At 41.0% G+C, this 23,476-nt stretch overlaps 1 long non-coding RNA gene across 1 annotated transcript; it reads right to left on the bottom strand.

Annotated features, from left to right (window-relative positions):
- Window positions 1–13,189: 13,189 nt before the first annotated feature.
- On the bottom strand, window positions 13,190–23,118 carry LOC139638845 (uncharacterized). The gene is made up of 3 exons (XR_011694826.1): window positions 22,979–23,118; window positions 18,153–18,245; window positions 13,190–13,905 (listed from the first exon to the last, which is right to left on the bottom strand). It is a non-coding gene; the product is annotated as an uncharacterized lncRNA (long non-coding RNA).
- Window positions 23,119–23,476: the final 358 nt, after the last annotated feature.

Genomic DNA, 23,476 nt, shown 5'->3' with positions numbered 1-23,476 from the left:
CATAAGCTTAAATTCCTACATCACCAACAAGCAACCAATAGTGAGAGTTCAAAGGTCAGAGCCATGGTGTCCTGACAATGGCTATCAAACTATTCCTGTGATCTTAGAATGATGATCTAAGACAGAGAAGAGGGTGGAAAGCTATGAAAAGAAATCAGAGAAATGCAAGCTGAGGAGAAAAGTTGAAAAGATTTTGAAGTCAGTTAGTTCTAACATAAAAGCTGATGAAGTAAATGCAAATACTTACCAGCTTGTGATTTCACAGAGTCTGTCGGCAGCAGACTGCCTCCCTCTCCCTGCTACACTCACTGTCAGCAGTGAGCTAGTGGAGGATCTGCTCATCCAGCTGATGCTGAAGCTCCACCCACTGAACGGCTTTGGTACCAGACGGCTGGATCAGCAGCAACTTCTGGCCTTGTGCCTCCATGTAGGTGTACTACTAATACTACTATTATTACTACTACTACTAATACTGCTGCTGCTATTGCTACTGCTACCCTTACTACAACTACTACTATCTAACTCTGTTCTTCTCTTCTCTTCTTCGTTGTGATCACCTCTCCTCTCCTTGTCCAGATGAGTGCTGTGACTCTGGAGACCCTGCGGAGAGTTCCAGGCGTTGCCGTGGATACCACTCTCCCTCCTCCATGGTGTAACACCAGGAGAGCCGCCGTGTTGCTCCAGAGCCGCCTCATGAAGAGCTTTGGTTCATCTATTCAGGTACAACTGGACATCAGTGACAATCGCATCCCATTTGTTGGATATGTTTTTCATGCAATAGTGTGAGCACATGCATTTTCTGAATGGATTGTCCCAGTGGGAGTTGAACCCCTAACGCCCTATCTTGACAAAATACTCCTAAAAATTGTCCTTGGTCCAAATCTTTCTGGACTGCCTCTCACAAACATGCCTGGTCTGTTGATGTAGGTGAAGAAACTGCTGGCGATGAGAGACCCTGCTCTCCTCTGCTCAATCCCGCGTGTCATCATCGAGGCCGTCCTGACTATGTACCAGCCAGGCAGGCAGGCCGAGCTGTCAGGTGCTTCCAACCAAGGTGATCAAATGCAAGAAGCTATGGTCATTTATTGCTATACATCCCACAATACCTTGCACTTCATGCAATAGGTGTTCTTGACACAACCAGATTCATGTTGCGGGGAGGAATGGAGGTCTGGTCGGTCCCATGATTTTTTTTACTTTAGAAATACTCTCCACTGTGACACTGCTTCACCCCTCCTTGTTCTCTGCTCCCAGTGTTATGACACTGTTTGACCGATCCTTCTTTTCTGCTCTTAGCACCCGGGGAGAGAGACGAGATGGAGACCAGGCTGTTCTCTCAGCTTCTCCCTGAGTCTCTGCGGGAGAAAATGTTCCAGCAGTACGGAACTTGGATCCGGCGCACCAAGGTCTTCCAGAAGGCCCTGCGCAGGATCACCGACCAGGACGTCCTGGAATACCGGAGCAGAGTCACCGAGCCCCGCTCGTCCAACAGGGATGTGGTGTGGGTGGACGGCACTTTCTTTGTTGGTGACGACTATGAGGAGGTGAAGACGCCGACCAGCTCGCTAGCCAAGAACCCTCTGGCCCTCGACTGCAGCCTGGCTGCCTTCATGAAGCAGTTCCCGGAGACTGAACTGTTTGCAGAGACCAAGCCTGTCACTGACGGGTTAGACAGTCGGTCTTTGCTCAGTGTCCCAGGAACTGCAGGAAGGAGAGGAGACCAGGGGTTTGTGCATGGCTTCAGAGCTCTCCAGTCATCTCCTCCCCAACCACGGGCTGGTGACTCTGCTCCCGTCCAACCACTTCTGACTACAGTAGGTTTACTTCAGCTAAATAAAACAGTGTGTAAGAAAGTGTTTGTGAAACTATAGGTTGGGACCCCAAACTTGAACCCTTAAATTACAGGCCTGTTTCTACTGGCTCCTCACATGCCAACAGTACCAGCAAATTTCTATTAGTCCAGGTCAAAGATTACAAACCCCTGACTACCTAAGCTCCATCTGCACTGGGTTCAAGTGAGCCAACCAAAATCTTATGTTCTAACACAGGAAAGAGCTGTGGTGCAGGAGTCTACCATCAGATGCATCCTGGTGGAACTTTTCCGAGGCAGAGACGAGACTCTGTACCGGCCGCAGAACCGCACCTTTGAGGAGGAGATGGTGCAGCACATCCACTCCCTGCTGCAGAAGGATGCGGCCAAGTACCAACGCAACAGAGTCTTCCTCCGAAACCTCGAACGCCTCACCGACCCCGAGCAGGAGGTTTGTTTTGATTTCATTTGGGGTTATAACAAAAAGGAACATGAATTCACTTCAAACTCACTTCACTAACATAACGCAACTCAATATCAAGAAGATGTCCCCAATATTTTGTACATTCAGTGTATAAACTCACCCACTTTCTCCTCTCGCAGATCAAACTGAGCCTGGATCTGTCCTGGCCCCTGAAAGTCGTTCTGTGTCAGGCCATTCCTAACGTCTGGCTGAGCGATCAAGGGCTGATGGAGGATCCTCAGTTCGCCTTGCTGGCCTGCAGCTTCATAGCCACAGAGATCCTCAACCACCTCAAGCCCTCTGTGAGCTTCGCTGAAGGCACCAAGAGCGGAGATGAAACCCCGTTCAGCGTCAACATCCCCGTCCGGCGAGAGGAGGGGGAGACAGAGAGAGACCAGACCCTGCTGGAGCTGCGTCTACAGAAAGAGCGCAAGGAGAGCAGGGAGGAGTTCTGGAGCACAGAGCTCAAGGTGAGCCGCCATTCAAAGCAACATGTTCTCAAAGTCACAGTCTGCAGCACATGGTTAGTGTTAAACCTAAGGCAAACACTGAATGGACGAAATATCAGGTGCACTTGCTCTTTTCATGAAGTACGCTGATGAGGTGAATCCAGGTAAAAGCCATTATCCCTTATTGATTTCCCTCATTAAATCTATAGCAAGCACACACTGACATGGATTGTGGGGCTGCAACTCAATATCAGGAAGATGTCCCTAATATTTCCTACATTCAGTGCAGTTTTACTGCAAAGCTAAAACTCCTTAACCATGGTACTGCGTAAACTGTAACTTTCCTGAAACACAGGCCATTTCCTACTGCTACGGCATGAACATGATGCTCAGAAACAATGCAAAAGGAAACATCCGTTTTAGCTTTTCATGTAGTTTCAGAGAAGAACAGACCAACAGACCGTCCAGGTACAAATAAGATCTGACATTTTGTTTTACTCGACAGGTTGCTCCAGTGACAACAGAGCTGAAAGAGAAGAAGAAGAAGAAAAAGTGGGTCTCTTGGCTCTGTGGCCTCTTCAGGCGCAAGAGGACATAGACAGACACACACACACATTGGACTGTTTTATTATTGTATTGTATCGTCGTATCCCAAACATCTCTCTCTGACCAACTGAGAAACCTCACAGGATGAGGAGCCGTGATTTGCCTCCATATAGTGCTTGGCTGTGGCATATCACCATATCACCAGTTGGATGGCTGTTTTGTGTATTTTGATAGATGACTTTTTTTGACCAACATGCAGAATAAGCCTGATTTGCTGATTCTGCTGATTGCTGGTGATATATCAGTACATTGTGTTTTAATCTTGTAATATTTTAATATTGTATATTTGTGTAATTGTTCACAAGATTGTAAACCCAGTGAACATTCTCAGTGAATATACTCCCACCTTAACATCAAGGTGATATGATGATTCTGATTTTTTATTATACTTCTTCACTTCAGAGCTTTATTTCTTTAAATAAAATGATTCCTGAATATCAGCTGTGCCTTCAACTTTTCTGTGATGTTTTGGTCAAATTGGACCGTTTTCATGTTTACTATGTAATAACTACCAGATTATTTCTCATGTTTACAAAAGGCTTCATGATAGTTTCAGCATAGGGTTTTTAAACCAAAAACCCACTGTCACCATTCTGCTTGGGTTTAGAAAATAAATAAGCCACATTCCATATATACATGAGTCTCTATCACTCAACTTTGACCCAGAACTTTTATTTGCAATGCAGTAACACCAAACCCTACTCCATACATATCACAAATATCTGTGGTGACAAAGTTGTCTTGTCCCTCCTGTTGGTTTAAATACTTCAGAAAGTGTCCCGTTTACTCTAATTCTTGCATTTGGATGTTGATACATTATTTTTAACCATGCAATAAACTTTTCATGAAATCCAAATGCTTTGCACGTTTCAAATATAAATGACCCACTGAGCAATTTTACGTTGATTAGACGTTTAAAACACGTTTACTTCTTGTGCTCAGATAATTATCTTGTAGGCTAGTCTACAGGACTTCTCTGGTGCATATTTTTGGTATTTACAGATGTTTATTCATTGTAATAATGTATTTACTGCTTGGTCTAAAATAGCCGTAATGATCCTGGGCTATATGAGAGCTGAGAGATGTCATATATGAGCCACACAGAGAGAGAGAGAGGGAGATTAGGAGTAGGAAAATGCCGTGGAGGTATGCAAGCATGCATACACTCATGCATGCTTGCGTCAGCTCCCGGTGAGTGTGATATAGCTATGTGGCAAAGAGAAGGATAATATAAAAGAGGGAATTTGTGCGACATTATATTTTGATCCTTAAATGTAATACATGCGTGCGTTAACATCCCTTTCTACAAGCCTGATTTCTATTCTAGTGGAGTAAATATGTTTACATATTGTCACCATATCGTACAGTAAAGCAAAACAGCAAAACAATTAGCGCTGATGACGGACCTCCTTCTCTTTTTACACTTGGTCGCCCTTCTTTTATCCACAGCTCTGCAAATTTATGAGCTGGAAAGAAGTTGTTTGCGCCATGTTACTGTCATATTGGAGAAATACATGTATTTAATTCACTGACAGAATAAAGCATGCCAGAGAGTGGGGGGAAGACGTGTCCCCACCTGCGATTGCATTTCATGATCAGAGGTGGGGAAATCAAAAGCAGAGGGGGGGTAAATTCCCCCCCATCCCCCCCCCGGCAAGTCGCACCCTGATTGTAGCTGCAGCTCTTACTCAAAACACAATCTGTCTTGTGGCTGCATTGCATTCTGGTCTATTTTCTGCTCCTGCGGGTGGAGAAATTGGTCTCTCTGCCTCTTCCACGATGGATTTCTCGCTGTGTGATTGTTCGCAACATGGCGTCACGCTATTTCTAACTGTGTTAAAGTGTTTCACGGTGGATTTTTCCTTTAACCCTAAACCCAAGTCCTAACCCTAAACTTACCTTAACCTTTACCCTAACCCAATGGTTCTCAACGTGGGGTCCGGGGACTACCAGGGGTCCTTGAGGGCATTCCAGGGGGTCCCCAGCAAATCGATGAATTGTTAAACTTCATTATTTTGTCATTTTAGAATGGCTATTGTGATCATAGTTTCTCTGTTATCTCTCTACCTACAATACAGATAGTCATGGAATTCTGGACAAAATCATATCTAACAATAAAAATATTCTCGGATTTGGGTCTGAGAGGCAAAATCTCATCAAATGGGGGTCCGTGGCTCTAATGTGGTCTAAATCAGGGGTCCTTGATATGAAAAAGGTTGAGAACCACTGCCCTAACCTAAACATAATCATGATTCTACTGTAAACTGTCAACCAGCTCTCCTTAGAGAAGTCCTCGCTCCGAAGGTCTAAAACTCAAACTGGTCCTCACAAGGACAGGCAAACAAGAACACACACACACACACACACACACACACACACGCTCCCTCTTCACCCTCTGTTTCTCACATCTAATTTACCACCCTATCTCTTCCTCTCGCCTCTCGTTCTTCATTTCCCTCCTATCTGACGACAGCGCTGTACGCCTGCTGTTCATTATCCCTGCCTTGCTCGATGTCCCCCCCCCCCCCACCACCCCACCCACCCCACACACACACACACACACACACACACACACACACACACGCTCTTGTTCAGCTTCCCGCTCGTATCAAGCAATAGTTTCACCAGGTTTTCATGCTCAGAAACGCAGAAAAGACAGCTATGGACATGGTATTGAATTCAATCAATAAAAGATCAAGATCAATAACACACGACGCATCATATACATTTAATGATCTGATTTATGAGAACGGTCTAGGTGCAGTAAGCCTCAGAGACTTCATCCAAGGTGAGGATAGCGAACGATACGAGCCTTTTCCTGGAATTAATTTCCGATTGAATACAGAAATATCAGTAACTCTGAGCTGTTTCAAACTGGTCGTAGAGTGAGTCATATGAAGTTCGACTCAGTTTCTCTAAGGTCTCTAAGGTCTCTAAGGGCCACACCGGGCCGATGGCGGCCTGAGCTGCTGCGTTGTTTTCTTTCTTTGGTGAGACTGACTCTGCAATCTACAGAAGGCTGTTGTTCATTTGTTCTGATGCAGCCTAATATTTGCGGCTGTCACCCTGTGGGAAAGATCTATTGTACTGATTGTCCCAGGTTCTGAGTTTATTACGCGGCTTTGTCGAATACTCTGCTCTGATTGGCCAATACGGCATTCTGAGGTTTATTATCTCTGAGTTAATAAACCGCTGTTTCACATCTAATCATATCGCTCGGCAGTCGAGAAGTCAATACAGTTGATTTCTAATCAGATTAACTTGCCGTTACTATCGCTGTTGTTGTTGTTGTCGGGTGGGGGGGGTTGAAAGGCATTCTGGGAAATGCAGAAAATCATTAACCGAAGCTGAAGCAGACAAGGCAGGTTCAGTTGAAAGTGGGAACACCAAGAAGGTAAATTACAAACAATCACAAAATAACTCCATGCATTGAACATCATATGGGAACATCTCCCCTTTAAGTTGCATAGAAAATGTTATTACGTCTTAAAGGAATAGTTCACCCAAAAATGAAATTTGCGTCATCATCTCCTCCCCCTCATGCCAGTTGAAACACAGGTGAAGTTTGTCCATATAACACACAGGGAGGCTGCAGCACAACTCCATAGCAGCCTTCTCCAAAACAACTGAAGTCAGTGGGGACCAGTTCTTCAGAGTTCCAAAAAGACCTACAGTATATTTACACCATCATTTAGTGCAAATCTGAACTACAGCTGATTGATTTGCAACAAATAATGGTGTATAGGTCTTTCTATTCACAGTGTGATTGTTTGGCTGTTTTTGTTTTGGAACTCTAAAGAACAGGTCCCCATTGACTTCAGTTGTTTTGGAGAAGGCTGCTACCAAGTTGTGCTGGCAGCCTCCCTGTGTGTTATATGGACTAACACATTTCACCTGTGTTTCATTTGGCATGAGGGTGAGGAGATGATGACAGAATTTTCATTTTTGGGTGAACTATTCCTTTAAAGTAAAATCTGTCAGTCAAACTGCTTTAAAACAGGAGATGCAGATACTACAAAAATACATGAACCTGCTGTCACCCTCACCTCATACACATGTAACTCTCAAATACATTTCCATTACCCACAGACCCAGAGGCAGCCAGCTGTCAAATTCTCATAACTGATTTCATCCATTTCACACATTTGGTGTCTATCTCATGTTCACTGTGTGCCATTTACTTCTACAGCTGCAGTCACACTCGCTCAAATTCAATTATAGAGCAATCTACAGTCTAGACTTAAGATGAGCTATAAGCTTTTATTAAATATCAGATATCAGCCAGTCCTGTTTTCCACCTCTGATATGATGGAGGTGACAGAAAAACAGTCTGGAAAACCTGCAATGAAGCTTTGTTTCTTTACACATTTTATGTATTGATTTAACTGTTGAATGTTTTTTTTTTAATTTTAAGTTAATTCCTCATTTTAAGAGTTTCCATGACATTGAATAGGTGTGGTGCTAACCCATCTAAAAGTTAGTTAGTTAGTCTGGGTTTCAGTGGAGAGTTTTAGAGTCCCATGACAGTCTGAATGTTTCAGAGGCTTTTCCACCCTGACAAGAAGAAAATACTTGGAATTTTTCAGCATTTTTCTGCAGCTTCAGTAAAAAATATCAGTAAAATATCAGTATCATGGTTCTAGTTAACAGCATTTTTAAACCACCAGGTCTCCACTTTGCCTTCAACAGTGTCGATCCAAAGCATAAATCAGTTGAATTTGTGTTTTAGGTCCAATTTGGTAAAGATAAAGATAAAAGGAAATCAAAATCTGAACTAACACACAGCTCTATAAGTCTCAATGGTCATGGCATTAAGTCTTGTGTTGCTGGTTTAATGTTACTGGAGTAATGTTAAAGTTAGGCTTCATTTTGTGGGGAATAAACAGATTTTTTTTTGTCAGTTAAGCTGCTTGATCAACTTCCCATCGCACAGTGAGAAGACTGACTTATCCTAGATCCATATAACCATTTTGTGAAGAGAGGGTCGCACTCAGAAATATATCATTCACTTGATTTAATTGTTCATCTGTCACAGAACGTTCAACCAATGTGTACAAATGAAGGAATAAGTTCCTTATTTACAGGGGACAGGTAGATTGCCAGGTGAACCGCATTTCTAATCATTGTGGCGTTGTAATCACATGGAAACACATCACATAGAATGGAATCACATAGAATTACTGAGAAGAAATACTGTGCATTGTAATTTCAAACAGTTTCATCTGAAGTACATCCACCATCCAGATAGACATACTGAAAGAACAATATTTAAAATTAGCATTATTCACAAAGCATATTCCAAAACAACTATGGCTATCACTGTGGGCCTCAGGTTTCTCACCGTTCATAAATCAGTTCAAACCAATAGGTGGCAAAAACCTTTAAACATGTCAATATGATCAAGGGATCAGTACAGCCTCCAAAGTTACAAAGCCACACTTACTAATTTGGTATAATGCAACTTTGAACAATTTTTTTTTTAATTCCTTACAAATTGACTTAAACTTTTTGAACTTTCTTTGAATGGCAGGAACAGATAACACTCTGGAAGATACAGCGTCACTTGACTTATGTTTATAGAAAAGGGATCAAATGACATTCTTCATTCATGCCAGCAGGATAAAGGGTTTTTAGCTGATGTATCCAAAAACACTCCCGTTGTAAGAGTCATTTTTCACGATTACCACCTCTTCGGTTGAGCCACACTTTTTCGATTCCAATACATTTTAGATCCTCATCCTCATCCTAATTTTCAACTATCGAGATGTTTGACCTATGTAGTATTTGTTACATTGACAGAATAGTACTGTAACTGTGTGTGTGTGTCATTGAATTTGCCAGTTTTCACCATATCGCCACATGAGGTGCATGATCTACAGACTGACAGCAGTTTCATCTCTTTGTGTCAAATATTTAGTGTGCAACTGTGTATATCCTTCTGATATGTGAGATTATTGTGTCCACTAAAGCCTCAGCACACACTGCATCAACAGAGAGGGGAAACCGCAGCTATCACTTCTGCCATACAGCGGTAAGTCGTTTATTTGTTGATAAAAATGGCTTATTGCTTTACAGGAGAGCTGGGAGAATTTGGCTTTCAGCTCATTGCCAACATCTGTTTGTGTTGGGGCTGAATAGTTTGGGGTTTTATAATATAATAATAGTAAGCTTTATGTATGGAGCGCTTTTTCGAAACGCAGTTACATAGTGCTTTACGGTCAAAATACAGGAAAGTCCAAAGGCAATAATAACTACAGAAATAAAAAGTAAAATGACAATAAGATGTAACAATAAGTGGCAAAAACAACTATAATAAGAGAATAAAATGGTGACAGAAAAGAAGAACAGACTATAAAAAAGGCTTTGGTTTTGAGAAGAGGTTTAAAAGATGATACTGAGTTTGCAAGTCTGAGTTCCTCTGTTTTGTTTTAGTCTTTAATTCTTTAATTCTTTAATGCTTTAATGCTTTAATCGTTTTACTGCTTGGTCTTCTGTGGCTACATGGCACCAGATTGACCAGAACAGGCAGTGAAGGTGAGGTTACGGAGGTGTTTTGATTGACAGTTTACATCCTCAGAGCCCTCCAGGTCAGAGAGAGTTATTCTGTCTGGAGCTGATAGGAGGCTCATCAGCGGGTCAGAGGAAACTATAATGAGCTATAATGATTAAACTATAATGAGCCCTAGTAGGGTGCTAGCCAATACTGCCTAAAATAAAATAGCCATTTCTGTCTCGGAGTGCAATGTGTGAAGAAACTCACACTCATGTCTCTTACTTGCTATTAAAACATTTTGACAAATGAGAGTATGCTGAGGGGGGGAAAAAAGACAAAATGAGAGTATGCTGGGGAATTTTTTATCTCAAGGGTCAGGTCATGGAGGGACAGTGGCCAATTCTCTCTCTAGCTGCAATTTGTGAAGAAACTCCCATTCATAATGCATCTCACAGGGTACCAAACCCTACTAGGGCTGCAACTAACGATTATTACTACTCCCTATCCAACCCAGCTTAACATAGAAAGCACATTATCTAACACCCGTGGCTGTTTAAATCTTCATTGAATTTCATAAAAACACGTTTGTTTGTTTGTTTTTGTTTCACAGCTATTTTGGGTAGAGGGTACGCGTACAGTTTTATGATGTTGTGTTTCTCTAGCAAATTTATATATTTATATATTTATTTTTATAATTTCTTTTTTTGTTTGTTTTGTTTCACAGCTATTTTGGGTAGAGCAAGGATAATGTTTTGTTAAGTATTATGGGTAGGCACAATAAGCTTAGGCTTCAGCCTATACCTTTTTTTTTTTTTTTTTTTTTTTTTTTCCGGTCAGACAATATAATGTTAATATAATAATATAATGTTTATTTTGTTTTGTTCTTGATGTAGTATTATTTAAATCACTTTCATAACTGTATTAGTTGATATTGTGTAAAATTGACCGGAAAGAAAAAAAAAATAAAAATAAAAATAAAAATAAAAAAAAATAAAAAATAAAAAATAAAAAATAAAAACACGGTGAAATCATCTTCACGTGAATTTCTGCGATTCATCAGATCGGGCTGCGGCTGCAATGTCGGTGATGTCATGAAAATCCTCGGTCTGTTCATGTTCGGGTTTTGTTCTCGGCGGGTTCGTCGCAGATCAGACCGGCTGTGGAACCATCTGGGGGGTTTCTGTGTAGCAGCGGAGCATGAGGCATACCTCCTGTTAGCAAGTCGTATTATATTAAATCATATTGCAAGCATCCTCATTATCTAAAGGTTTTCGTTTGTAGCGGCCCACAGTGTGCAGACACGCACTGTGCAATCCTGATATGGAAAACCACAGCCTGCATATGGAGTCTGTCTTTATTTATTTATCTGATATGTAAAAAAAAAAAAAATGTGAAGAAACATTATATCAAGCATAACAGGAAAGATTCCTGCAGCCTATGGCACCAGTTGAGCTTCAAGCTAGGAGCTATATTTTGAACATAAATCCGTAGTAAATCGGAGTTTACACATTTGAAACTGAAATAATTTCAGTGTGACATAAATGACACTTCCAATTTACTCTTCTGTAAAATAGCAGTTGGCATGATGCATGGGTTTGATTATGGTGGCAAAATTCAATTCCATCACTGAACTGATGAAGAGCCAAACTACAATTTGAACGTTTTTCCACACTAGTAGTGATAGGGGGAATTGCAGTAGACCTAACCATAGCTTTTACCTTAAATAGCTTTTACATTTTTACCTCAAATTAATGGTTAAAACACTTGATGTCACTATTGTTGTCTGTATCAGTTACATCTAGTTGAATACATAAAATTAACGATTGACAATGACAATGAACAAACTACAAATGAATCCTCATACTTTGCATTAGATAATGTCATTTGTTGATGTTTTTCTTACACTGGACTCACCACTTTAGACACTTTAGAATAGTTTTATATTGTTTATCTTCATAGTTTTTTATATTTATCTATATAACCTTATATCTTTTCTGCACTATTTTTATTTACCTTATTATTTTTATTACCTTATTGCCTTCCTGTACTTTGTTCTGCCATTGTACTGTACTGCTGCTGGGACGCCCTAATTTAGCCTAATTTTAAGGTTTATCCTCCTTTTTTCTTGCTATCGCACAAGTTAACTACTGTCAATGTAGCAAGCGTTAAAGGAATAGTTCACCCAAAAATGAAAATTGCGTCATCATCTCCTCCCCCTCATGCCAGTTGAAACACAGGTGAAGTTTGTCCATATAACACACAGGGAGGCTGCAGCACAACTCCATAGCAGCCTTCTCCAAAACAACTGAAGTCAGTGGGGACCAGTTCTTCAGAGTTCCAAAAAGACCTACAGTATATTTACACCATCATTTAGTGCAAATCTGAACTACAGCTGATTGATTTGCAACAAATAATGGTATATAGGTCTTTCTGTTCACAGTGTGATTGTTTGGCTGTTTTTGTTTTGGAGCTCTAAAGAACAGGTCCCCATTGACTTCAGTTGTTTTGGAGAAGGCTGCTACCAAGTTGTGCTGCAGCCTCCCTGTGTGTTATATGGACTAACAAATTCCACCTGTGTTTCATTTGGCATGAGGGTAAGGAGATGATGACAGAATTTTCATTTTTGGGTGAACTATTCCTTTAAGTTATCAGCCACAGACGGTGAAAACATCACCGACCGCGACAACGTTTTCAGTTCAGTTTTCAGTTTTCCCTTTATATTCTACTAGTTTCATGTGAAGATGCATTCTATGTATTCTATTCTCATCTTATCTTATTTTCACAATCATTATCAAGTCTTATGTGAAGCACTTGGTGCATGTAATTGTTGTAAAGCACTTTGAGCTGTATTTCTTGTATGAAAGGTGCTATACAAATAAAGTTTATTCTTCTTCTTATTATTATTAGTTAAGATGAACCTGAAGTCTCCACCTCATCAGCTGACGACAGGCTTAAAACAAAAACGACGATACAGTTCACGATTCATACTCATACAGCATATTCTTCCTTATGTCATCTATCATTTGCAAACAATTCGTAAAGAAGCAAAGAAGAGATGAGCTTCGACAGTCTAGAAAAACAAGGAATCACACACAGAATCACAAGAGAGATGCTCTGTTTTTTTTAATTGAAAATAGGGATAAAAAAAGAACACGTGAATAAATGGATGTATGAGTGAGCGCAGTGCTGTCGGCAGACGCTCGGGTATTGATCCGGCCTGATCGGTTCCTCTGCTGGGGAATTGGTGGTCAGGCTTTCATTCTCTCTGCCGACTTCAGCCGCTCGGTCGAGCCACGTGAAGGAGAGCCGAGAGCTGGGTGCAGGAGGTGAGGTGAAGGAGAGGATTTGTTATCTGTGTGTGTGTGTGCATTTGTGTGTGTGTGTGTGTGTGTGTGTGTGAGTGTGTGAGAGAGAGAGAGAAAGAACATCATCCTCTATTCTTCAGCCACTTTTATTCCGAATAAAGCAGCTTGCCTGGAGACAGACGGCTATAAAAACTATACCAAAGGTCATGTTTTTATCCTATGAATGAAACTGAGTCGAACTTCATATGACTCACTCTATGACCGGTTTGAAACAGCTCAGAGTTACTGATATTTCTGTATTCAATCGGGAAAATAATTCCAGGAAAAGGCTCGTATCTTTCGCTATCCTCACCTTGGAACTCTCTAAAGCTTACTGCACCTAGACCGTTCTCATAAATCAGATCATTCAATGTATATGGATGCGTCGTGTGTTATTGATCTTGCTGTTATTGATCGAATTCAGTACCATGTCCATAACTGTCTTTTCTGCGTTTCTGAGCATGAAAACCTGGTGAAACTATTGCTTGATACGAGTGGGAAGCTGAACAAGAGTGTGTGTGTGTGTGTGTGTGTGTGTGGGGGGGGGGGGGGGGGGGGGGGGGGGGGTGATATGTTTGTCTCTCTATTATTTATCCTCCTGCACTCTCCCCAGCTCTCAGTTTACCCTCAGGATCCACACTGCTCAACCCTGAGCTCCGGCTCCGCCCGGGTCGGGACGGGCGTGAAGCTCGGCTCAACGCCCGCTCCTTTTCCCTGGAGCGACCCCCCATCCCTCCCTGCTGCAGAGAGAGAGAGAGAGAGAGGGGGAGAGAGAGAGGGAAAGAGAGAGAGGGAGAGAGAGAGATGTGAAGCAGAAAGACACAGAAACAGAGATAAAAATGGGTTTATATGGGTTTTTCAGTTACATTTTTGTTTTGTTTTCAGCTTTCATTTCAACAATATTGTGTGTGTGTTCCTGTATTTCTATACTTATGAAGACCAAATGTCCTCACAAGGATAGAAAGATGTGAGAAAAAAAAATCCTCCAAAGTGAGGACATTTTGCCAGTCCTCACTTCTTTAAGGGGCTATTTTAGATTTATGGCTTGGGTTTAGGGTTGAGGTTAAAATTAGGATTAGGTTTAGGGTTAATCTCATTTAGACACCTAAAACAAGGAGGGTCTGGAGAAATGTAAATCTAACAGTCGGATAGAGAACCTTCAGGCTGCGAGTCTGTGAAGGCTTCATCAACTCCATCTGGTGTGGTGAGCAAAACAATTAAGTCTTGATTCAAATTTTTCAGAGAGATTCAAATCTCGCTTGTTTAATTTACCCAAAGAGTTTGTGCATTAGGAGTCGTTTCCAGGAGATTGTGGGAGAATTCTTTGTTATTCATTATTTATTTATTTATTTGGTTATTTGTCAGGGAAAATGCAAATTGTTTGAGGGTTTCTGGCCAGAACTGATTTGCAAACTGTGTCTGTCCCTGGTTAGGCTTTTGAGGTAAAAACAGTTACATCATTTAACACATGACAGCTACATTCAAAATTGAAAAAGAAAAGAAAGTAAAGTATATTCTACCAGATGTAGAGAAAGTTCATAGTTAATGAGTACAAGTTTGATTAAAACTCAGATCCTGATTAAAACTCAGCAAGGTCTCGTTATTCCACGTTTTATAAAGACCAGACCTGTTTAGATTAGGTTTAGGGTTAAGATTAGGATTAGTTTAAAGTTAGGGTTAGGGTGTGATGGGAAGTGATGGCTCATCAGCAGCACTGAATCAAAAGCAGGAGCAGCTGCACAGTGAAGTTTCATGCTGACCAACAGACAGAGAATAAATCACACAAGCAAACAGGCAAACAGCTGCTGGGCTGTGGAAATCCATTTTACTCTGCTGTGCCAAAGACAGCACACACACACACACACACACACACACACACACACACACACACAAACATAAACACATTGAATGCATTTGTCAGTGTACTGTGGTCTGGCCTCTGCTCTCGACTGTAGGAAGTGAAGCTCATTATACTCCAACAAGAACATCAGCTTAAAGAAAATTAAATATCTAGGACTTTTCAATGCAATATGGTTTTAATAGGATAAAAACTTGGTAAGAGCATCATGAGTTTGATTTCTAGAATCAGTTTCAACTTCAATAAATTCAATCATTCCATACAAATTCAGAAAACAGAATTTAAATTCAGTCGTCTGCTGGAACGAATCTCATCACTTTCAATCTGAGTCATTTACACAAACACAAGATCTCAAGTCAAGACTTTAGAAACCTTTTCAAGTCATCAGAGTACAAGTCAGAGTCAAGTCTCAAGTCACCAGAACCCAAGTCAAGACAAGTCTCAAGTCTTCACTTCATGCATCAAGTCAAGTCTCAAGCAGTTAAAATTGTGACTTGAGTCCAAGTCATGAGACTCCTAACACTCATGAAGCAGAGATATTATCGCTGGAAATTAGATGAAAAAGGAAAAACAAACTTTTACATTTTGATCCGTAATTTGCACTCTCTCTTTTGTTCTCTCTCTCTCTCTCTCTCTCTCTCTCACTCCCTCTCCTACCCCTACTTTACTCCTCCCGGTGGGAGCAGTCATGGTGATAGACAGTATTCAGAGGGCCGATGTGATGTTAACAATGTGACAAGCGTAGAGAGTGGATAAAACAGGATGAAAGAGAATAAAGAAACGAGTCGGGGAGCTGAGAGTCGAGTCCTGAAGCGTAACCCGCTGTCAGAGCCGAGTCAGCGAGACTGAGAGAGGCCTCGGTCCTCTGGGAAGACTGTTAAACCTTTCCCGACAGCGCAGCCGGATCACAGTCTGAGACGCTAAAGTTGGCACCGCCTCCTTCCTAATTGTCCCCCACCAAAGGGGGACTATGGATCGGTCTCCCTCCGTTAGTTAGTTAGTTAGTTCGTTAGTCACACTGTAATGTTGACTTTGTGCCGCTAGGGGCCGGCATTGACAATGAATGGGGACTCAGTGGTAAAGCAGGTCATACAGTTAAAGTTATCATATAATGTGGGGGACAATGAATGGGGACTCAGTGGTAAAGCAGTCATACAGTTAAAGTTATCATACAATGTGGGGGACAATGAATGGGGACTCAGTGGTAAAGCAATCCAGTTAAAGTTATCATACAATGTGGGGGACAGTGAATGGGGACTCAGTGGTAAAGCAGTCATACAGTTAAAGTTATCATACAATGTGGGGGACAATGAATGGGGACTCAGTGGTAAAGCAGGTCATACAGTTAAAGTTATCATACAATGTGGGGGACAATGAATGGGGACTCAGTGGTAAAGCAGTCATACAGTTAAAGTTATCATACAATGTGGGGGACAGTGAATGGGGACTCAGTGGTAAAGCAATACATTTAAAGTTATCATAGGTAACATAATAGTCTACACACACTACACACTTGGAGGCATCAGACTGGGTTGATGTGTTGAAGTGAGAGTCAATGGAGAATTTTTGGGCAAACCTCTAACCACAAGACACTGTAGTTATTGTCCAGTTGTTGGACTGTTGTTCTGTTATTGCATCATCACTGCACTACCACTGTGCCTCAGTGTTGACTACTTATATCATATTACCACTTACCTACTGTGCAATACCATATATCACTTATCATTTGGCATTTATATTATTCATAACACTCACGCTCCTGGTGTTGTATGTTATATTGTATATTGTATTATAAATTGTATTAGTAGTGTACATTGTGTAATGTACGGATTGTATTTATTGTGTATTGTAGTTCTTATATTTTGTACTGTATTGAGTAAAAACAGGACAATTACATTTCAAGATATAACTTGTAAGCCTAATTCTGAGGAGAGTAGGCAACAGAAATATATGGTCAATCTGTCCTTTCATTGTCCCATATGAAAATGCTTATACAATTTCACTCATATTTCAAGTTCACTCAGCAATCACTGACTGACCCAAGGGTGGAACTACATCACTGGTGGAGGACAACATGTTTACTATTTGCTTGTTATTAACAGATTCATTAGGGCTGCATACTTCGTACCAAAAAATACTGAAATCGCAATATTGAGTACTAGTGATGGGACAATCTGCTTATCTCACGATACGATTCAATACGTGATATGAACAACCACAATACAATGTAATAAATAAAAGTTCAATGACAACACAGTCAGACTGTGCAGAATTACGTTTATTTCTCAGCAACAAGTCTTTCTAGCGATGGCAATGCCTTGCTGAAATGTATTTAAAAATGTCATTACAAAGTGCAAATGATATTCATTTTTCTTATTATTTTTCAAATTTTTGTATTGCGATATATAGAATTTTGATATATTGTCCCATCCCTATTGACCACTGCAATTCCCAAACTGTATGTAGTGTAGTGTTTTACAAAATCCCCGGCTGACAAATCGGCAGAAAATTTTACAGTGCATCCAATACTAGCAAATCCAAAGCATCGGTATAGAGTTAGATTGATATATTGGTCTGCAGATATATCAGGCCATATTGCCGTTTTTATGAAGTATCGGATATTAGCTGGTCATGTCGTCCAACACCGATATGATTCCTGTCTGACCTCAGCTACAAAAAAACGAGTCTGTAAAACCTGCAAGGAAAGTTTATTTTTTTTACATGTTTTGTTTATTCATTTAATTGTATGTTTTTTGTGAATTAACTCTTAATTTAAAGGCGGTTTCAATGGGTTTCACTGGAGAATTTTAGTGTCACATGATGATCTAAATGCTGTTTCAGAGGCTTTTCCACCCTGACAAGACGAAAACTGGGGAGAAACACTGACTGAATACTTTTCAAAATATTGCCAATCGATGACTTATGTCTAAAAATATCAATATCAGCATTGGTGTCTACAATAGCAATGTTAATCAAAAATAACCAGAGAGGCCAACCAACAGTGTTTCTTGCCCATATCCTAAAGCCCTAACAATGAGAGAATCGGCTCTGCTGGTAGAAACCTCGATGGGACCAATTGATTTGAGCCCCCCCCCCGTCCCCCCGTTCCTCTTCCCCAGCTCAGCTCACCTCTGGCCTGGGTGCATGCTGCGATGTTGGGCTTCTCCGGCTGCGCCTCGCCTCCCGCTGCGGCCCGGAGCTTCTGCAGCACGTACCTGCAGGCTGCCCCACAGAACAGACCACAACAGACCAGATCAGAACCGCATGAAAATGGATGAGAACAACACGGCTGGGGAGGAGTGTATTTCGTTAAGCAAGTGTTATCTTGTTTGGCACCGCATTCTGTTGCTCAACATTCATAACGTGTGCTCGAGTCCCATAAAAAAAAAAGTGTGGAAATACTGTAGATATAAAATGAGTGCATGTAATGAGTTGGTATATAGAGCCAGAGCAGCTGCACCAAAACCTTATCTAGAGAGAAAGCTGTTGACCGATCCCTCCAGTCTGTATTTTGACAACAGTAGAGCCCATTAGCTCTCCTTATGTCAGGTGTTTCTTACTTATAATAACACCTTACATGGCAACATCGTCAGTAGCTAATTCTTTGATAACACATTCCCTGACCTTTTGACCTGAAGGAAAATGTAATGAACAAATCTATCAAATTGACTGGCCCGCCCATTCCCTGGATTACTTGGGTCATTACGCATCTATCCATACAGGCCACGCCCATTTCCGTCTGACTAGATTTTCCGCCATTTTGATTTTTTTTCAAAAGCTGTTTTTTGGCTACTCCTCTTACAAATTGTATCCAGTCTTCACCAAATTTGCACCAAAGCAATCAAGCAGTTTTTTGATATTCCATACCGTTTTTTAAATAATTGGCTTCCAAAGTTTGGTCAAATGTTGTGGGCGGGGTCTATTTTACAAAAAATGCCATAACTCATGAACACATTGTGCTATCTTGACCAAATTTAGTACACATGTGCAGGTATCCACTCTGAGGTAATGTGCAAAATTTGGGAGAAGCCCCTGACCGCAGTGTGCAGATCGGGACCGTGCTCAATGTGGCCGGAGTCAAACATGGGGCCGTGCTCACCCGAAGCTAACATGGGCATGGCTAACGTTAGCTAGAGACATGCACGGACCATGGATGTATTAAACTAGATACTAAGATAGGACGAGAGCCAATTGAGAGCAGAGCCAGAGATACCAACCCACTTATTAAGCCGTTCAATCAGGATGGAGTGATCAATGATCAGGATGGAGTGATCAATGATCAGGATGGAGTGATCAAAAGCAGCAGTTAAGTGGAGCAGGACCAGGATAGAATGTTCGCCATTGTCAGCCCGCATGAGGATGTCATTTGTCACTCTAAGGCTGCGTTCGGAATGGTTCACTCATTCCCTCACTCACTATTCCCCATGTAGTATTTATCATATAGTGAACTATATGAGCAACGACCAAACGAAATTTCGGACACTACAGTAAATGTAATTGCGTCAAAAAAATGCGCTGGATATTGGTGTGACGCACCGGGATGCGCCCAGCATCACGTAAATAAACCAAGCATCATGACAGCAGGTTGAAATGGACTCAGGTCGTATTGATTTTGACAAGTTTTCAGCATTAAATTACAAATAAATTGTTGAAATTCTAATCATGTGCAAGTGTGGTTTTATCAACTTTGGTGCCGTCTGCTAATGACAGCGAGCTGTTTTGGTTTGGTAAACAAGCTTGTGAGCTAATGACTAGCAGAAGCTTTCATATCACCTCCTGTCCTGTATTGGTGGATAAAGTAGTCAGCTGACCTGTAACCATGATTCCTACAGTTTTGCTGCTCTTGGTTCAAAACGGAGGAAACTCGAATGAGGTGTCTAATCTTTTGTTGATTTGCTAACGCTGTCAACCGGTAAATAGACCAGTTTCTATTAGCTAACATGTTAGCTAGCTGTTTCTTCTTCTTCGGTAAGACACGATCACATTGCATTGTGGTATACAGGAGAAATTGTAGGGTACACTGTCTGTTCACTACAATTTGTAGTGCATTGTGGGTATCTTATAGTGGACTATTTAGTGAATCAAATTAACCGTTGAGAATTCGGACACTAGTAGAAAATGGCGGATACACTATATAGTGCACTATTTCTGTAATAGGGAACGGTTTCGAACAGGGCCTTAGTCTTGCTGTTTCTGTACTATGTTGGTGACGAAAGCCGGATTGGAATTTATTGAGAATATTGTGTCCTTCAATGACCTCAAGGAGAAAGGTTGTCAGGAATGTGAACAAAACGCCTGGTGGGCAATTTAAGGCAGAATGAATCGCTCACAAAGAGCAAATCGAAGTGTTTGAACCTGAATGACGGCTGAAAACCTTAAAGTGAAAGTGAAAGGACAAATGCGCCCTTTTCATTCATTTATAGTGCCAACTGTACTTCATTATTCCCCAAAACATAGAAAACTGCCACATGATAATGAAAGTTCCTCTGTAATTGGATCATCTCTCTGCCCCAAATTGGTGTTTATGTCCCTCGAGTCGTTCCACCGCCGGATGAGAGGGAGTCGCTGGCTCTGCTGTGCCGGCTCAGCTAAATGGCAACTCATCACCAACAACTGTTTACATGAACTTCACTTAGAAATCCTAAAACTGTGTAATGATGCTTGAAATAGTACACAAATACACACAATATCAATAGACCATGAACCATCTCCAACCATCTCTCCATCTCTCCATTCTCCTATCTCAATTCTTTTACATCTCAACTTCAAAATCAAAATCTGAAAAACAATCAATGGTTTTTTTGTGATCAAATTTTTATTTTGTCTCTTTATGGTGTAACGATAATAAATCATATACACATACCCGCATGTATCACACCCATATGTGTCCACACATCTCCTCAACACATTGTTGCGGACAGTGTAATTCAAGAGAGAGGAAAAAAAAAAAAGAAAGAAACCTAACATTTTATCCCACCCTCCCATCAGGGATGTCACTTGAGACCAGAGAAACTCCACATCTGGGCATTGCCACATTGTATGCAAGTAGGTTCCTATTTCTCCATTATTACACAGAGGGCAAATGGGTGTAGAACAAAGTTGAAGTTGACAGCGAATTCCTGGGAGTGAAGTACAGTCTATGAATAAATTTGTAGTGAATCATTTGATGGTTAAAATGTCGTGATGAAACTTTGATATTTTCCCATACTCTCTTCCAATTATTAACTTGCTCCCAATCCTTTAAGTCAACATTCCAGACTTTGGTCACCCCCATTACAGGACTTGTAGCGTCCTGTAACTTTTTATACAGACTGGATACAAAACCCCCACATTTAGGTTTAATACATAAAAGCTTAAGCAGCGGGTGTATAGAAAGAGAATTATTGCATGGGACTCCATAACTTCGAAAAAGCAGCTCTCAATTGTAAATAAAAATAAAAAGATGTTCTGGGTAAATCATATGCGCTTTTAAGCTCTTCAATTGATCAAAATGACTCAATCAATGATGATGATGAATCAATCAATGGTGATGTTCAGTTTAAACCTCTAAATTGTGAGATATAGATATAGATTAAGTTTTAACAACTGTTGGGGCAGCAGGGTGGCGAAGTGAGAAGAGACAATGACGTTCAACCAGAAGTCCAGGTTCAAACCCGCGTGACAGAGTGAGCGTCCCGTTTGTCCTCACCGCGTCTCGTTTCCTCTCCTCCCTGCCAGGAAGTGACTCGGAGGAGGCGAGGAAAGGAAAGGAGGGAAGTGAATGAGAGGAGGAGGAGGAGGAGAAGTGAACAGAATCGGGACAGTTGTTTCCTTCTATCGTCGTAAAAGTCTGAGTCCGTTACAGATGAAGTGGCCCAATCACAAACTTCCAGTCCTATAGCCAATCACAGGGCTTCATCCTGCCCGGCCTATTAAAAGTGCAAGAGTCTGTTGTTTTATTGCACTATGACAAAGATTATATAAAACAACTTCCAGTCACTAAACCTAGTCTGAATCTGCGTCTTAAGTAGGATTACACAAGTGTAAACTGCTGTATTTAGGCTATTATATACAGACATTTCATGGAGTTTGGGATTAAGTCTACAGAAATTTTTTCAAGTAAAATTACAGCCTTGAATCAGCCTTAATAATCCAAAGTATTATCCTATAATCTGTGATCCTATCATTATCAGCCTTTGATATTCCTGCAAGCAAATAATCCTGGCTGTTTTGTCTGTTATTGTTGCTGATGTCATCTTAAAATGTAGGCACAAAATATCGGCTATCAGCAGCTTCACTCCAAATATATCATTATCAGTATTGGCCTTCAAAAACCGATATCAGTGAAAACCAGGAAGATCAAAACAAAAGCCCCTTTTGCTTTTGAGATCACTGACTTGGTTTCACCGAAGCTCTTTGAGCCGCTGGCCTCCGGTGAATTCGACACCATGACTGTCATAAAACTTTTCCAGCAGTTATTCTACCTGTGATTCACCGCTCCTGAGATATAAAACAACCTTTGGCCACGTATTCACATAAAAAAAACTCTGAGGCAACACCCTCAAAGCAAGTGTGAAAGTTCTGAGCCTGGGGCGAGCACCTGAAAGGCCTCCTGACAGAAATATGCTGACTCATTCTCACAGGCTGCACCCTCTCTAACATGGATATTGTGTTTGTTTGTTTTTTTTTTTTAAATTCCGGTTCTGTCTGATTTCAAAACTCCACGGCTTTTGTTCTTCACAAGGCAAAAACGAGACATAAATGAAAAAAATAAAGATATTCTTATTTTAAAAGTTGGTGTGAAGTCTGGATCGGATGAATAATTGACACAGCTCAACAGTGGGCTGCTATATCATCAAAATCTGTTGTGTCTTTTCTCACAGCAATGATTCGATTAAGACGGTTTCTGAATGTTCCAGACAAAAACACAATTTAATCCACAGCTTCAGGCAGATTTGATCGCAGGAAAGACTCACCGTTGATGATCAGTCACACCATTTCCTACAGAGCGATGGGTCTGTGGCAACAGGTTAAAAGCCTGTAGTCTTGAAGTATGAGGAGAAAATCTATTGTTGTCTGTCTGTGGGGGAACTCGGCTGTCATCTGCAGCTGACTCTCTTCCTCAAAAACAAAGTTAACTCCTCCTCTGACAAACCGCCCCGCCCCTCCGGCTCTGAGGTCATCGACAACCAACGCTCCTAGTCTTCTGCAGTGATTCTCGACCTTTTTTCATATCAAGGACCCCTGATTTAGTCCACACATTAGGGCCACGGACCACCATTTGATGAGATTTTGCCTCTCAGACCAAAATCTGAGAATATTTTTATTGTTAGATATGATTTTGTCTAGAATCCCATGACTATCTGTATTGTAGGTAGAGAGATAACAGAGACACTATGATCAAAACAGTCATTCTTCTACATTCTCTAATTGTGTTAATTTCTTGTAAATGAAATAATGCTGAAGTTTAACAA

This window comes from Centroberyx affinis, unplaced genomic scaffold (genome assembly GCF_046629955.1).
Source record: "Centroberyx affinis isolate AG114_WGS23_722 - 3 ecotype Tasmania unplaced genomic scaffold, CSIRO-AGI_Caff_v1 ptg006592l_1, whole genome shotgun sequence".
Lineage (NCBI taxonomy): Eukaryota > Metazoa > Chordata > Actinopteri > Beryciformes > Berycidae > Centroberyx > Centroberyx affinis.
Note: the sequence above shows the minus strand (reverse complement) of the source record. Positions and strands in the feature narration are given on the sequence as shown.